Source organism: Myotis davidii, unplaced genomic scaffold, assembly GCF_000327345.1.
Source record: "Myotis davidii unplaced genomic scaffold, ASM32734v1 scaffold1065, whole genome shotgun sequence".
NCBI classification, from domain to species: domain Eukaryota; kingdom Metazoa; phylum Chordata; class Mammalia; order Chiroptera; family Vespertilionidae; genus Myotis; species Myotis davidii.
This window is the reverse complement of record NW_006297281.1, coordinates 1,618,562-1,622,971: the sequence shown is the minus strand read 5'-3', so window position 1 is coordinate 1,622,971 and position 4,410 is coordinate 1,618,562.

The following is a 4,410-nucleotide window of genomic DNA, read 5'->3' as shown; positions in this document are numbered from 1 at the left end:
TCTCTCTCTCTCTCTCTCTCTCTCTCTCTCTCTCTCTCATCCTAACAAAAATTTGGGGGTTTTTGTTTCTTTTCTTCTCTCTCTCTCTCTCTCTCTCTCTCTCTCTCGTCTGGCCAGGCTAAGGCAGGAGCAGGAAGCTCATGTGTGTGACCTTCCTCACTCCCCATGGTTGATGGACACTGACCCCCAAAGAAAGACCTGGGCTTCCTTAACCTCCAAACATCGCAGGACCCATTTAAGTGCATCCTTGTGGCTTCATGGCCATTGAGAGCCCAGCTCATGGGGGCAGGTGGCCACATCACCTGCTCTAGGAAGTTAGAGTCCTGGTGGCCTTTGGCCTAGGCTGCCAGGCAATGGCTGCCCAATGTGGAAGCCTGCGGCCAGGCGAGGGGCACCAGGAAGGAGAGCCAGGTTGGCAGGCCCCTTGCAGATGCCCTGTGAGATGGACTGGGTACCTGGTGCCCCATCTTGGTGACCGGGGCCCTCTGCTGGGTCCTCTGCAGGCAGTGTCCTGGCGTTCGAGGCGCTCTGGTCCTGCCACAGGCCGGGCCGGAGGACAGGGTCACTCCAGTGCCTCAGGGCTGGAAGGCAAGGGAAAGCCAGAGCTGATTCTCTTTGGGGACACGCTCTGTGAACTTGGCTCCGCTGGGTGTTCAGGCTTTTCATCCACGGTCCTCCCCTCTGACAGACACCAGACACCTCAACTTCAAACGCAGGAAGGACAATACTCTCAACAATAAAGATAAAAAAAAAACACAGTTCTGGAGCATTGCACTGTAAATATCCAAATACTAATAATGATGATGATCAAATGGAATAATTTTTTTTCCAAAAAATGCAGAAAGGAAAATTAAACTACAAAAGACAAACTAGCAGGAGAAAAGGTACAGTTTCTATTTTATGTGCATGGTGGCTTCACAGAAAACCAGTGAGAACCCCAAAGAAGCTGCTAGAAAGGGGAGAAGTAACTAGGCACATGAAGAATGTTTGGGGCCTTGGCTGGGCAGCTCAGTTGGTTAGAGTGTTGTCCCCGTACCCCAAGGCTGTGGGTTTGATCCCCAGTCCAGGCAGACCAATAACCCAAGGAACTTTGTCTAACAGAGAGAATACCAAGTTCTCGTTTTGCATCAGTGTACTTTGATATTAAGCTTCATTTTTTAACAATTTAATTCGTTCAGCCATGGCCAGTGTTTGATTCCTGGTCAAGGGCACGTACCTGGGTTGAAGGTCCTGCCCCCCTCTGCTGGGTCCTCTGCAGGCAGTGTCCTGGCGTTCGAGGCGCTCTGGTCCTGCCACAGGCCGGGCCGGAGGACAGGGTCACTCCAGTGCCTCAGGGCTGGAAGGCAAGGGAAAGCCAGAGCTGATTCTCTTTGGGGACACGCTCTGTGAACTTGGCTCCGCTGGGTGTTCAGGCTTTTCATCCACGGTCCTCCCCTCTGACAGACACCAGACACCTCAACTTCAAACGCAGGAAGGACAATACTCTCAACAATAAAGATAAAAAAAAAACACAGTTCTGGAGCATTGCACTGTAAATATCCAAATACTAATAATGATGATGATCAAATGGAATAATTTTTCTTCCAAAAAATGCAGAAAGGACAGATAACTGCACAGCCTCAGGGACAAACGGGGCCTCTTAACCTGTTGTCTCCCTCCTTGGGTAGACTTCTGTGTCTCGGCCCTCCTGTTAGCAAGGAGAGTGAGCCGGGCCTCTGGCCCCAGCGCTGGCTCCTGCAAAGAAAATGCAACATGTTGGCACAGAGGCTGCCAACTGGTCACCCCCAGACTGATTCTGGCCCGACATGTTTGAATGTAGCCCAGCCAGCGAACAAGTTTACCATTAAACATTGGCGGTTTCTGATATAAACCTAGATTTCCAGCTTTTTTAAAAAAAAATAAGGAAGTGTGGCAACAATGGGCCCTGGTTCTGGTAAGTGTGTGGAGCTGAACAGTGGCTGCCCCCAGGCTCCCCACAGTTCCCATCAGCCCCAGCTGCCTACCCCGGCTGCAGCCCTCCCGGTATCTGTTGGGGCAGCAGCATCCAAGGTCCTTCAGGAGGTGCCTCCTGGGGCAGTGCCTGCCCAGCATGCAAAGGCTTTGGCTCTGCCAGCAGGTGGCAGTGCAGTGCAGGGACTGGAGTTCTGGGCTGGTCTCGGCCTGGGAGTGGTCCAGGGCACTCATTCCCGGCCCGGCTGCAGCTTCCCCTCAGGTGAGGACTTCTCATTGCTGGGTTTTTAAAACAGCTTTGTGGTATAATTGACATACAATATGCTGCACATATTTAACTTGTTACAATTTGACAGATTTGGATTTACATATATGCCTGCAAAACGATTACAGTCAGGATCATGAGCATAACAGTTACTCCCAAAAGGTTCCTCTTGCCTTACCCTCCACTCACAGATTAATTTCATTTTCTAGAAATGTTTGACTGTCTCCTTTCCCTCAACATCATTATTTTGAGATTCGCCCATGCTGTTGCTTTTATAGTAAACTAGAGGTTCCATGCACAAAATTTGTGCATTTGAGGGGGGGTCCCTCAGCCTGGCATGCGCCCTCTCGCAATCTGGGAAGGGGCCTAAGCCATCAGTCAGACATCCCTAGTGCTCCCGCCACCACCACTATGCTCACCAGCCATGAGCCCAGCTTCAGGCTGAGCAGTGCTCCCCTGTGGGAGCACACTGACCACAGGGGGCAGCTCCTGGATTGAGCATCTACCCCCTGGTGGTCAGTGTTTGTCATAGCAACTGGTCATTCCACCGTCAGGCCGAAACTGGCTCTCTGACATCCCCTGAGGGGTCCTGGATTTTGAGAGGGTGTAGACCAGGCTGAGGGACCCCAACGTGCACAATTGCAGCTGGGCAGGGATGAGGGTGGGCTCCAGGGCATGTCCGGCCCTTCTCATTCAGTCCTGATCAGCTGGACTCCAGCAGCAAGCTAACCTACTGGTCAGAGTCTGTCCTCTGGTGGCCAGTGCATGTCATAGCAACTGGTCGACCTGTCTCCTGGTCAGACTCCCAAGGGGACACTTTGCATATTAGCCTTTTATGTATATAGATGTGACTGTATTGGGGGATGGTCCTCTAAAGAGGGAATTAAGGTAAAATGAGGTCACTAGGGTGGGCACTGATCTAATCTGACTGGGTCCTACAAGAGGAGATCAGGACTCAGGCACACAGAGGGAGGACCATGTGAGGACACCGAGATGACAGGGAGGGGAAGAAAGGGAGGTGGAGGAAGGGAGCCTGCAGGATGGCTCAGAGATGGGACTGGCTGGCTAATGTGACCTCAAGTCCCAGCACTGGCACGGCGTCCTCCCCCCACAGGAGTGGCCCCCCCCATCGCCCCATGGCATCCACTGCCCACGGCATCCACTGCCCCACAGTATCCACTGCCTCACGGTGTTCATCGCCCCACAGTGTCCATTGCCCCACGGCGTCCACTGCCCCACGGCGTCCATCGCCCCAGAGTGCCCACCACCCCACGGCATCCACTGCACCATGGTGTCCACTGCCCCACGGTGTCCATCGCCCCACAGTGTCCATCGCCCCACAGTGTCCACCGCCCCACGGCGTCCACTGCACCATGGTGTCCACCGCCCCACGGTGTCCACCGCTCCACGGTGTCCATCGCCGCACAGTGCCCACTGCCCCACAGTGTCCATCGCCCCACAATGCCCACCGCCCCATAGTGCCCATCGCCCCACAGTGCCCATCGCCCCACAGTGCCCATCGCCCCACAATGTCCATCGCCCCACAGCGTCCACTGCACCACGGTGTCCATCGCTCCACGGTGTCCATCGCCCCACGGCGTCCACTGCACCACGGTGTCCATCGCCCCACGGCGTCCACTGCACCACGGTGTCCATCGCTCCACGGTGTCCATCGCCTCACGGCATCCACTGCACCACGGTGTCCATCGCCCCACGGCATCCACTGCACCACGGTGTCCATCGCCCCACGGTTTCCATCGCCCCACAGTGTCCATCGCCCACGGCGTCCATCGCCCCACAGCGTCCATTGCCCCACAGCGTCCATTGCCCACGGTTTCTGTCACCCATATGCCCACAGCACAGGTCGCAGCAGGCCGGTTCTTTCTCTTTTTTAAATTAGACGTTGGGTGACGTTGGTTAACAGGATCATATAGGGTTCAAGTGTACACTGGTTTGATGTGTGATCTGTACACTGCATTGTGTGCCCACCACCCAGGTCAGACCATCTCTGTTGGCAGGCCTTTCTGGAGCAGCCACAGGCACATGGGTTGTTTCCCATTTATCTCAACTGATTTCTCCCCATCCTGCCCCGCTGGCTGCATCCACAGCTGATTAAATTCAACGGAGGCTGTGGCAAGAGGCCAGTCCCGGCCTCTCCCTTTCAGGGAGCTCAGGGCTCCTGGGGGGGGGGGGGG